This window comes from Camellia sinensis, chromosome 7 (genome assembly GCF_055761805.1).
Source record: "Camellia sinensis isolate YWXY chromosome 7, ASM5576180v1, whole genome shotgun sequence".
Lineage (NCBI taxonomy): Eukaryota > Viridiplantae > Streptophyta > Magnoliopsida > Ericales > Theaceae > Camellia > Camellia sinensis.
The window spans coordinates 7,192,444-7,205,956 of record NC_138967.1 but is presented as its reverse complement, the minus strand read 5'-3'; the positions used below and the strand labels follow the sequence as shown (position 1 = coordinate 7,205,956).

At 33.7% G+C, this 13,513-nt stretch overlaps 2 pseudogenes; both read right to left on the bottom strand.

Moving 5' to 3' along the window:
* LOC114292598 (glyoxysomal fatty acid beta-oxidation multifunctional protein MFP-a-like) overlaps positions 1–8,435 on the bottom strand; it is a 43,003-nt pseudogene extending 34,568 nt beyond the window's left edge.
* A 3,490-nt stretch (positions 8,436–11,925) lies between these two features.
* The window catches only part of LOC114292599 (peroxisomal fatty acid beta-oxidation multifunctional protein MFP2-like), a 50,524-nt pseudogene continuing 48,936 nt past the window's right edge, over positions 11,926–13,513 (bottom strand).

Genomic DNA, 13,513 nt, shown 5'->3' with positions numbered 1-13,513 from the left:
GAGACAGAGAGAGAGAGACTGTGTGAATGGCTGCAAAAACTGTCATGAGAGAAAGAGAGACAAAGAGAGAGAGCTAGGAAGACTGTGTGAATGGCTGCAAAAACTGTCGTGAGAAAGAGAGAGAGAGAGAGAGAGACTGTGTGGAATGGCTGAACTGAAAGTGATTAATATATATGGATAGACAGAGGGGACAGGGGATCCCTGAAGGCAAGTGAGATTTTTTTTCAGACAGTGATGGTTGAGTGAGAGAGACACATTTGAACATGAATATACTCTCTCCCTCTCTCTCATCAGTAGTATATAGTATGTTTCTTACATTCCTTATTTTCTTCGAACACGCTTTCCCTTTCTTCTCTGGAAGTTTCATTCCTTCATTCCTTCCTAATTTCCAAAAGGCAATATATCCTGATATGCTTATTTCCATAATTTCCATAATTTGAATTATTTACAATATGAATAATATTTGAATAGTTTGAATAATTTGAATTATTTACAGTATGAATAATTTGAATAATATTTGAATAATTTGAATAATTTCCATAATTTGAATAATTTGAATAATTATCCTAATAATTTGAATAATTTTCATAATTTGAATTATTTACAATATGAAGGGAGGAGTGATCCGCAGAGTCTATCCCAATTTCCATAATTTGAATAATTTGAATTATTTCCAATATGGAGGGAGGAGTGATCCGCAGAGTCTATCCTAATTTTCATAATTTGAATGGTTCTTATTTTAAGACTTATTAGGTAAAATATTTATTATTTTACTTTTTTATCTTTTGGTCGCCAAAAATTTATTTTTTAGTCGTTATATAGTTAGTTTTGCCTACTAAAATTATTTAATCGCTGAATGAAAAATAAAAAATTACTTTTTATCTTTGATAACCAAAAGTTTGGTCATCAAAAATTTATTTTCAGCAATTAAAAAATATTTTAGTCACTATGCAGTTAGTTTTGACTACTAAAATAATTTAGTCACAGAATAAAAAATAAAAATTTACTTTTTATCTTTGGCAACCAAAAGTTTGATCGACAAAAATTTATTTTCAACGACTAAAAAAAAATTTAGTTGCCAAAAAACTAAAATTTTTAGAGGGAGACATTTCAAATTTTGGAGGGATTTATAAAACTAATTGGCGACCAAAATGCTTATTCGCGAATTGTGTAAAATGACTAATAATCATATATATATATATATATATATATTTTGTTTCCAAACCAAACTCTAAACAAGCCAGCGCTTCTCTCTCTTTCTTTAGCATCTCTCTCCCTCTCCCTCTTCTTATTTTCTACTCCTCTCCTCTCTCTCTCTATCGCTAGGGATGGCAATGGGGATTAATGGGATGGATATTAATTCCCCATTTCCATTCCCCTGTAATAATTTTTCCTTATTCTCCATTCCCCATGAGTACTAACCTCTCCATCTCCTAATGGGTTTGGATTTTCCCAACCCAACATGACCTTTTTTTTCTTCTTTTTTTTCCCAAGGTTCACAACCAAAGCTAAATATGTATTCAATTTTATTTTATTTTATTTGGCTCAACAACAAAATCAAATACACATTAATTAATTAAAAAGTCTGTTTTAAATAATCAAATATATAATTTTGAGACAATCAAATAAGCTCACAAGAATACGAGATAAAATTGTTTTCATACATTTATATAATAAAATCAATCTGGGTTAAAGGCATTCTAATAAATAATGTTGTTGTAATTTGGAGATGAACCAGCCCATCTTCTCTTCTCTCTCCAGTCTCCAATAACCATGTATGTATCGGTATGTTCCTCTTTGTGTCCTCATTGAGTTGCTTTTCTTTTTTCCATTTGGTTGTATTGGGGGGGATAATGGGCACCCAGATCATGTGCTAGACAATTAGACAGCTATTAGAGTATCTCTAACACTTACTCAAAAAAAAAAAAAAATTAATATTAAATTTGAACAAAAAATTAATGAAAAGTTTCATATGATACTTTGTGTTCCAATGCTAATTTTTTAAGTTTTATCAAACAGCTGGTTAACCAGGAGGTCGTTCGGCTTATGTAGATTTTCATCAAACAATCAGTTGATCGGGAGGACAATCGGCCGGTCATCCGGTGTATGGTGAAGCCTCTGCAAAAGTAACGGCTATCTGTAAAAATTTGACGAACGATGAAGCCACCCTCAATTTGATGAAATTTTTTATTTTCCTTTCATTTGATATGGGTTTGATGCCATGGTTGGAGCAACAAAAGTGTGCGTATTTTAACAAATTTAAATTTGATGAAAAATCTAAGTAAAAGTTTGAGACGCTCTTATCAGAGTAGAAAAAAAATAAATATATGCATTTATACTTAGGGCTTGTTAAGGAAATGGTTTTTTAGTAATTTTGTTAAATTATGAGGTGAAAAAAATAAAGTGTTTGAGAATAATTTTTTGAATTTTTACAAAAAGAAGTACAAAAAGAAAGAAATGAATCTTTAACTTTTTTATATATTTTTTAAAACTTTTTTAATGATTTTTTGATTTTTTATTTTATTTTATTTTATCAGTTTCCCAAACAACCTCTTAAGTTTAATTTCATATCTGTAACAACCCATATTCATGTCATAGTCATGTTCATGTTCATTTACATAACTTTGTCTTGTTAAGTTTGCATTCATGAATCTTGCCTTGTTTTGTGCTCATGTGATTTGTCTAAGTGTTGTATGCGTGCTTTGTTCCTTCCTTGGTGTCTCAAGCCTAAGTTATGTTAAGCCTAGATCATTCCTAGCCGAGGTTATCTTCAGTCTAGAATTATCTTGGAACCACTTTGTTTGACCTCCACCTTCGCCCTGACATATTGGCCGAGATGTCATTATCTAGGCCGAGGTGTTCATCACCAAGGCCGAGATGTGTATTATCTAGGCCGAGATGTTACCTTTGCACCTAAGTGATCTTGTCCTGGAGTGGTATGACCTAGGTCGAGGTGTGGCAAATCTGGGCCAAGGTGTGGCACAGCTTAGTCAAGTGTTGTCCTTCCTAGCCGAGGTCATTGTCACCTTACTTGCCGAAGCTTTGTCCTTAGCCGATGTCATCACTTGCCGGAGTGCCTTGCCGGGTAGCTTGTTAGATACGCTTTGGGGGTGTTTGGCAAGAAAAAAAATAGTCAAGTTTAGGCTAAAATTCACAAAAAGACAAAATAGGCTAAAATAGCTAATAAGACAAAATATCACATCAAACCCATAATCATTTCACTTTTTCTCTCACAAACATCACATCAAACCACAAAAAAAATCCAATCATCTTCCCAAACACAAAAATTTTAGCCTACTAAAATAGCCAAAAACTAAAATAGCCTACTAAAATAGCAACTTCCCAAACGAAGCCTTTGTCTTACACATGTCTTGTCATCTATCACCTTTTTATGGAGAACCAACCAGCCGTTGCCACGTGTCCGAGCTGAGTGTTAAGTCAGCCGGCAGAGGGAGAAACCTATCATTTGTTATATCCTTATTTTTGAAGAGGAGAGAGAAGCTCTAGAAGGGGAAGAGGAGTTCTTGAGGGAGAGTGGATTTCCAAGCTCGACCCCTAGAGATCGAACTGTTAGATCCGTGTTCTAAGGTTAGATTCTTGATCTGCTCATGTTGTTCTTTATGTTCATGTTATTGCATTGCATGATTGAATATGATTTGTAAGTCATGCATTGCTTTGAAGTTCGGTTTTAGAAAGAGAAAATAGTATTCATGTGTTCTTCAAGAAAAGTCATGATTTGATCTGAAAGTTTGTATCAAGATGCATGTTTTCGTGTTTGTTTTCATATGATCTTTAAGTATGGGTATCCAGGTCTATGTTTTCCAACTCATAACATGAAATCCCAGATCTTGTAATAAAGAAGTTATGATTTTAGCATTTATGTTCTTCATGTTCTTCACGGGTGGAAACCCAGATCTCCAGACCTCACTTCCCTAAGTGTAGTCGCCGAGATCACTCTTACCTAGACCTCACACTTAGGCCAAGCATCGTATCTCACCTTGGCCTACCTTGCATGATCACTTACACCTTTAGTTTATCTTGTGCGCACCTCGGCATGCAGCCGCACGCCGAAGCCTAGGTAACCACACCACGACCAGGAGGTGTGAGACCTCGGCTAAGACCTGGTTGGTGCCCAGCATGTCTTCTTGACATGTAAAGCAGTGTTTTGACTTCCAGCATGTTTTTCTGAGATCATTTGCATGCATGTAAGACTTGTTTTGAGAAGTACGTTTAGTATACTTTGCCATGTGGTTATAGGACTTGGACCTTTGCCTTAATCCCGACGTCCGAAGAGCTAAGTGAGTGGTATTTTTAATAAAGCGATGTTATATGTTTTGATGAAGGCTTTGCTTTGTTTTGTTTTGAAAGTATTTTTTAAGCATGAATGATTATCCCTATTTTTATGTAACAAGTAAGTTTTGTTTTGGGTGACGTTCTCGGGAAGTCCGTACGTGCCAGGGGACTATAAGCTTTTGTGACACAAGTCCGTACGTGCTAGGAGACTATAAGCACTTGTAGCACATTCTTGAAAGTCCGTACGTGCTAGGGGACTATAAGCACTTGTAGCACATTCTTGAAAATCCGTACGTACTAGGGGACTATAAGCACTTGTAGTACATTCTTGAAAGTCGGTACGTGCTAGGGGACTATAAGCACTTGTAGCACATTCTTGAAAGTCTGTACGTGCCAGGGGACTATAAGCTTTTGTGGCACAAGTCCGTACGTGCTAGGAAACTATAAGCATTTGTAGCACAACCTTGTTAATGTCATCCCTTGTATTATGTAGATGTTATTAACATCCAAAGTAAGTAAGTAAGTAAGTTTTGTAAGATCAAGGTTGATGAACTAGATTCATCCCATGTTTTGTACAAGCTATGATATGTATGTTTTGCAAAGATCTCGGTAATCATTCATTTAACCCTTTTATTACTTATACCATTCACTGAGTATCCAAGCTCACCCTCTCCTTATATATATGTAGGTAACAAGTGAAGGCGGTGACGCCGAGATGTGTTATTTGCAAGATGATGTTTGATCCATGTTATGTCGGCAATCTTGAAGATTATGTTTCTTGACTTGTAGTGCATGTGTTTTGTATATGTCGGCTTGAGAAGCCTTTGATCAAGTTGTAATATGTATTTTTGCTTATGATATATTCAAGATGTAAGACCATGCTAAAGATGTATGCCATTTCATTTGATCTATACACTGCTCTTATGGACCACTTGTATTGTAAATTATTGCTTCCGCACTTGTTAGCCCCTTACGTAATATTCTGATTGTGTGTGAATTTTTTTTGAAAGTTGGCCTTCGGTAATCTCGGATTACTGGCCATCACGGCACCATTCCACTAGGAGCAGAATGGGGTCGTGACAATATCACTTGATGGGTTAACGAAACAAATATCACATGTTTCTTTTTTGTCTCTTTAAATTTTATTAATTTGTAAAATTATTCATGTCACAAAAATCATCATAAGAATCAAATAAGATCCAATAGAATAGAGAAGAGAAAAGAGGTAACAAGTAATGTAGATTCGTGTAAACTATCATGATGATTTACATTCATTTATATAATGCTACTTTTTATTTTTATTTTTTAAAGAAGTGCTGAAATTTCAATCCTAACATATAATTTGGTAGAAAAACCATGATCATAGGGTAATTATTTAGTAATTTCAAAACATTATGTAATATTATTTATGTGATATTCTAAATTAATCATGTAGTAAAATATTGTATGACTGAAATATGGAGATTTATACCTTTATTAGATAACTAAAAGACAAATGATGACTGTGTGTTGTGATTTTTCTCATTTGCCGAGATTAATTATCATATAGACAATGTCATATGACGATAAAAAAAAATATAGACAATGTTATATGATAATCCGAAAATATTTAATAATTTTTATAATCATATTGTATACAAAAGACAAAAAACTGAAAATAAAAAATTGAGGGTGCTAGTTGTCAATTGGATGGGATAATAAAATTAGCATAGGTAGGGAGTGTGGATTTTGGGCGCGTTTGCAGTATCCCACCCCTACCTAGATTGTATCAAATCAGGGAGGGGCAAATTAAGACGGAACCAGGTAAGTTAATACTTCGGAAAATTGATTACAGTTCTGAAGGTACCCAACATTAAAAGTAACTCATAAGAGTCTAAAACCTCATAAAAATAAGTTGTTATTTTGCCATTCAAATAGCAAACTACCTCAAATTTCACTATTCATCTACAAACTGATTTTTGTGATAAAACTGTGAGACATTAAATTTTCAAAACCTCACTTCTAAGTGAGGACCAAGAAGTTGTCCATCGAAAGCATGGCTACAACATGAGATAGAAACGAAGTGGCAACACTTGTAACAATTCTAACACTCATAAAAATTATAACTTCATCATACCCTTGAGGTTCCACGTTGAGCAAAGAAGATGTGGATCAAGCTCTTGCAAGTATCTGAATGTAAGAGTCCTTGGAACGCTTCAACTTCCTGTGAATATCACACACTTACAGTCATATTATGGTATGCTAGCCATAATTTGAAGGATGCAAAAGAGAATTAGGGACAGTTCAGAACCTTCCAAAGCCCAGCACGGGGACCAGAAACTATACCCTCTTCAACAACATTAATGCAAACTATTGGATGCTCAAGGTTGGGAGCTTGTTTTCGGGCCTGAGTTCTTGCAAACTTCAGTATTTCCCTTGCCTCACCAAGTGGCTCTATCTTGTCAGTCTTATAAAGGCTTTTAACCCATGGTCTTTTTGCCTCCAAAATATCTAGTGCCCATTGACGAGCAGTATTTATCAACTCATCTGGTGAGACTATGGCATCCACTAGACCCAAATCGTGAGCTTCCTCACCTTTAATCAGCTTTGATGTCTATCAGAGAGAGAGAGAAAGAGATCAAAAATTAATTTAAGAAGATTACAACGACTGCACCAGGATTTTTTTGTATGTAAATGAGGCAAAATGCAAAGCAAGCCAGCATGCCAGCATCATTTCAAGGGCCTCAGAAAGGCCAACAAGGCGTGGAAGCCGCTGTGTACCTAAGACAATTTAGGAGAATGAGTCGATGAAAAGGAGGGGAAAAAACAGGGTTTAGCCATAATTGACACTGTAAACATCATAGCAACAACGTTAACATAAAACATTTTCATGTATAAATGAAAGCATTAAGGCTTTCATCAGTACAGGCGCCTGGCTAGTGCTTTTTTGTATGTAATTCAGATGAAAGGCTTGCTTGACTAAAATAGTTTAGTAAAAGGGCTCAAGGAACTAACAAAAAAACATTCTGCTGCTTTTGGGCTAAAGACTATTTGCTTCCAGCAAACTACGTTCATAAGCTCTTTTTATTCGAGAGTTTTTATCCAAATTTCCCTTTATATATTCCATTTCCACAGAATGCTATAATAAAGTGGCAAAGTTCTGATTATTTAAAATTGAATAAGAAGTTAATAGTTACACTCAACTAAAATCCATTCCAACCTCTAGTTCATCTCCAAACAATAAAAAATAAATCACTGCAAATTTAAACAATGATCTATACCTCCAAATCCAGGAATTACCCCAAGCTGCAGTTTAGGTAAGCCTAGTTGGGCACTAACAGTAGATATCCGTGCATGGCAGGCCTGGCAGAGCAAATGTACAACATCATTTACATGAATTCAAGAGAACAGTCCCTTGTCAAAAAGATGAAGCAGCACATACCATTGCAACCTCTAGCCCTCCACCTAAAGCGAGGCCATCAATAGCAGCAACAGAAGGCTTTCTCGCAGCTGAGCGAAGAGAAGCCACGAAAATAAGTAACACAAACTTTTATGATTATATAGGACGAGAGCAGAGGAAAAGGGTGAAACGCAACAAGATTACCTTCCACAGTGTCAGTAAGAACCATTACTGATATAAAACCAGGTTTTGGAGGTGCAACTGTGAAAAAACAGAACTACAATTTTAGGAAATACGTAATTGTCCAGCACAAGAATATATAACGCATAAACAAATATACATACTCTTTCGCCCTTGCATCCCACCAAAAGCAGTTATATCAAAACCGCCAGAAAACTTGCCCTTTGCACCTGATCCAGTAACAGAAGTATTAGCTTCGTATCTCATCATAAGAAAATGATAAGCCATCATCTCTTCACATTACCAGTAACAACAATTGCCTTCACATCATCTCTTTGTAAGGCTAGCTCATAACACTCTTTCAAGCCCTGTAATACTGAAAAAATAAAAAGGGAAGCGTGAGAGGGGGAAAAAGAAAGAAAAATGAGTTACACCACAAATTCAGAACAAGTAGAAATCCAACATCTATCTATTTACTGAAAGAAAAGGTTGAAGAAATCATACATCTCCAAAAGCCTAGCGAATAGGCAATGTCCTTGTGAGTTGCCTAAGAGCATATGCAGTTTTGATGTATACATTCCATATCATACGAATGGTGGCAAGATAATGAAGAAAATTAAATGTACAAGTGTCTATCGATAAGGTTCTAGAAGAACCTTCAACATAAGAAAGCTGAAAAAATATTGGCTGTGGTTGCCAGAGATCTTAAAAACATTTTTTTCTTTTACTGGTCTGTGTGCAACTTTTGCACTTCATTTCATTATACATGAAGAAGCAAAGTCAGCAAATATACACCTCTCTCTCTCTCTCTCTCTCTCTCTCTCTCTCTCTGTGGAAAATCAATTCGGCATAATATCAATCGCCTTCTTGTTTCCAATAAGAAGCACATATACACCTCTCTCTCTGTGGAAAATTATTTCTCACATGTTATCCTGCTAGTATTTTGCAGCCTTCCTAAGATTTCTTGGGCAGCCAAATACGTCCTTCATTTCCCATTTAATTCACTCATCATTTGTTTAGCAACTCTTAGTACTTCTTTTGATTTAAAAATAAACATTAGTACATCTCTGCATTCGAAATTATTCGCTTCTTGATTTGGACTCTTGAAAGCAGATAGATTATACCAACATGACAAACCAACCAAGAAGTTCCTCAATTCATCTACTCCACTTATCCTCTTGCTGTTTCAAGTTAGTATACTATAAGATTTAGTTAGTTACTTCAACCAACAATGCAATAAATAGTACACAAATTTCGGTCACAGAGCAGAAGAACCTTACTGTAACAATGCATCAACAAGCACAAACAAATCCATAATTAACAAGGACAAATACTCAACTTTTTATTTCATTTGGATTTTGATAGGCAATTTTGGCATTATCAAAAGTCAGAATAGTTTGTTTTCTCACCAAATCTTCTCCACTTTTGGCTAGATTCAAAAGATGGGTTATAATAGAAATTTGTGTCTATTTCTTCCCATTTCACCCCATTTCTATTTAGTTTCTTTTCTCTCCAAATCACCAAATCCAAAGAGACTGTTTAGGGCAATGGTTTTCTTATTTTTTGGTACTCTGCAGGGACGGCTCTACCTGTAGCTCAGGGTATTCACTTAAATAACTGTTGGTATGACTTATTATTTTATTTTTTTTGAAAACAGTTGGTATGACTTATGATCACGAAAATTTTGAACATCTGACCCACTCCATTAAAATTATACAAAAAAAATCTTATTTGATAATATTGATAACCAAGCTATTATGCAAGGATTTCAAAATCGTAAAAATCACAATTGTAAAAGTCACTTTGAAAACTGCTTTTCATACTGAATTTTTTTTTCATATTTTAGTCATTTAAAAAAAAAATTAAATCAGATCTACATGCACCTAATTATTAGAATATTTATGAAGAAATTTATAATAAAAAAATTACTAAACAAACAAAAAAAAAGATTCTTTTTTTTTTTTGGTCTTTAGTAATTTTGTTTTTAGATTTTTCACAAGTATTTTAATTTTTAGGTGCATTAAAAAGTAAAACAAAATAATGTGCAGTATTTACAAATTTTTTTCTTCAAACAATAGTGTATATATTATAATTCTCTTCTATTTATGATTCAACAAGTTTAAATGGATAGATTTATAGGAAATAGATTATAAATATTAATAAGTGTGATTTTATTTTGGGTAAATTACACTACCCTCCCCTGAAGTTTGAAAAAAATACATAATTATACCACCCCCTTTTAATCTTACTAAATGATCCCAGGTAAGCTATCAAGAACAGACTTGATCAAAGTTAGCCTACCAGCAAATGACAACAGCTTCCTTTTCCAAAATGCTAACTTGGATCTAACCTTATCCACAACAGGCTGCCTAGTCTTCTTCCTTCTTGGGTTTACTAGCTTTTTAATTGACTTTTTAGATCTATAACAAAGTAGTACCGATATCTAGCTAGCAATATGACTTCTCTCCGATCAACTGAATTGCAATTGTGGATTGGTTCATGAGCCTTTTAACACTCTTGACTGGAGAAGTGGCGGACCTAATATAAAATACTTGTTATCAGTCCATTTAGTTAATATCTATAACAATGCTAGGGAGATCCACAAGTAGTCCAAGAAGGTAACAAATTTTTTAACTACAAATCCATGAGACAAATTAGGTTACATCCTCTTAATACCTACTCAAAATTTTTTCATATTTCAATACAATGAATCCATCAATCTATTGGTAATGAAAATTAAAAGTAAATGAATCAAAATAAAATTTTAGTGAAAATGCAAAGACTAAACAAGATTTTGATAAAAATATAAAAACGGTAATGAGACAAAAAATACCATGTTTAACTCACACAATAAATTTCGTCAGTCTTAATAAAAAAAAGATAGATGGAGGAATGAAATTACAATTTGAATATGAATGGATATTATTTATAACACAAACATAGATACATTATGCTGGCCCAGAAACGGCACGTACTCTAGGTAGCTACTCTTGGCAAATAAATAATAGTATAGTTAGTATAACCATAGGGTTATTGCTTAATGTTTCCATCCACACCCACTACGTGAAGTATCTAAGGTTGTTTCTAATGATTTGACTCTTCAATTTCTTTACTATATTCAATTGAAATTGAAGAAAAAAAAAATGAGAAATACAAAAATATAAAAAATATTACCAAAAAAATTCTAAATTTTAATCATTATAACAAACTAAATTCTAAATTTTTAATTTTATTAATTTAAATTCTAATATTTTGAAACTATCAATTTGTTTCCATTACCGTTAAGTAAAACAAAAAAAGAAAAAAAAAAAACATGTTAATCATTAAAGTCAATGTAACTATATGCAGAATAATTAAAATATCATTTCCGTTAAGTTTAATAATTAAAATATCATTTTTTTCCATTAGTTTTACAACAATGATTCAGAACATTAATTTTGGTAATAACATGACAATGAAAAAAACAAAACAAAACAAAACAAAACAAATCAAGACCAAAACACTGCCAGCTCATTAGAGTTGGCTTTAAAACTCAACAATTACAGCTCCACAACATTTTTTTTAGTGTTATCTTACGAAAAAAGATAAACAGATTAGATTGAAAACAAATTAAAAGTTTAAAGTTTGATTTGACAAAATTAAAAACTTAATATTTATTTTGTTACAACGGTCAAAATTCAATTTTTTTTTCTTTTTTGGTAATTTTCCCAGAAGTATATTATGCAAATTAATAAACTCGGATGTTTTATTTGTTTACTCATATCTTTCAAGAGTAATCAGTAATCCAATTTAATAATTCCAAATGAAATCCAGAATTTACTTCCTATAAATGGACGCAGATCACCCTGCCTTAAAAGAGATTTCTAGTCATGCAAAAAAGTCATTTCAATTTTAAGAATAGCAATATAAAATTGATTTAACATCCTGTTCTGGATCCATCCAATGCATTATTTAGCTCTCTTAAGCATTTTTCTCCAGCATCAAAAAAGAAAGGGAAAAGAAAAAGCAAAGAAAGAAAAGAAAAATACATTAGCAAAATCACATTGGATGACAATGTAACCAGAAAATAAATTTTATAGCCGAGATTTTGCTCGCTCCACAAGAGTACTCTGCAATGGAAAGATCCAAATTTTATCAGTAAAAGAATATCACAAGGAAAGAAATCAGCAACTAAGTTATCAGTAAATTAATGAACCCTTTTTGTGGTGTTTAGATCTTGGATCTGTGAAGAATTTCAAAGAAAGAAAAGACAAACAAATATGTACACACAGCCCCAGTCAACCAACAAACTAATGCAGACCATATGATAGAAGGCCAAGGGCAAGGGGTCATGGAAGTGTTTTGAGCTTTCCTAATATATAGAGGCGTGGCAAGCTTTAGAGAGTAGGGGCAAGATCACCATACTAAAGAAGGCAATAAGCGGTGGCCCAACATAGATGGTTCAAATCAAGCGAAAACGTAGATGGTTCAAATCAAGCAAAAACAAAGGCACACTTTGCACACGAGGATAAGAGTAAAATTGCATACATCTGACCCTTAAAAGACCCCGCAATGGTGGGAACCAAGTGCTCTGGACCTACCCTTTTAGAAAAGCATTTGAGATTAACCAGGCAATTATAGAGGAGTGTGAAGATTAAAACTTAGTGGATTATGCCCTTTTTCGTATAGTTTGTATCCTATATAATTTTATATTCCATGATCATGGACAGATCTTGGTAGATAGTTACTAATAATGCATCACCTATTAACAATTAGTTCATAACTCTAATCATAATACCCAAATCAGTTTCAAAATTCTCACCAGAAGAGCCCCCTTCGTAGCTCTTTCAGCCAAGTAGGCGCAAGGTTTGAAGAATCCTCCATCATACACGTTCGACCATTCTTCCAATTTCGAGCAAATGTATTTTGATCCAAGAGAGTCTGCCCAGAACATAATTCCTCCCCTAAATTCAAAGATTATGCCAAGTTGGTTATAAGAACAGTCCTTTGAGGTTTATAGAAAATGCACTTGAATCGGATGAAACCACAAACCTGTAAGGCAGGAAGAACCCCATGCGCATCACAGCAGCAATGTCGAGATCTGATGCTTTGACTGCAATACCTTCAGCAAGGACTCGGCAGGCTTTGTTCACCACGGGGAAGAATACCATCTCCACAATGTCCTTGTCGGATAACTTCATTAGCTGTATCCAAGTTCAAACCCCACCAAATTCAGAGAATGATCATTAAACACTTCTTGTTGTTAAAGATTAAATATATTGATATGATCTCATTGCAAAGGCACTGCCTAAGTATAATGATCGTGAAACACCAATCCTAACACCCAAGTATTCAACTCTTAATAACAAGAACTTCTAAGGATGATTTTTTTACTCATAAACTCAATTTCGCACTCCCAAGTGCGAAACTTGTAAGAACTTTGCTACCAACTAAGATAGAACCTCTCAAACATACAAATCTCAAAAAAACAAAAGAAAAACAACTCTAACTTACTATATTATTTTGTATTTACATAATATTTATTTAAACTTAACAAAGACAATTTGTAGCTTACACCAATCTCTAATATTCATTCTTATTTTAACACACAATACAACTAAGCAAAAAAAATATTTGTTAAAATATATTTAATATTTAATAAAAATAACGTATACACACTCT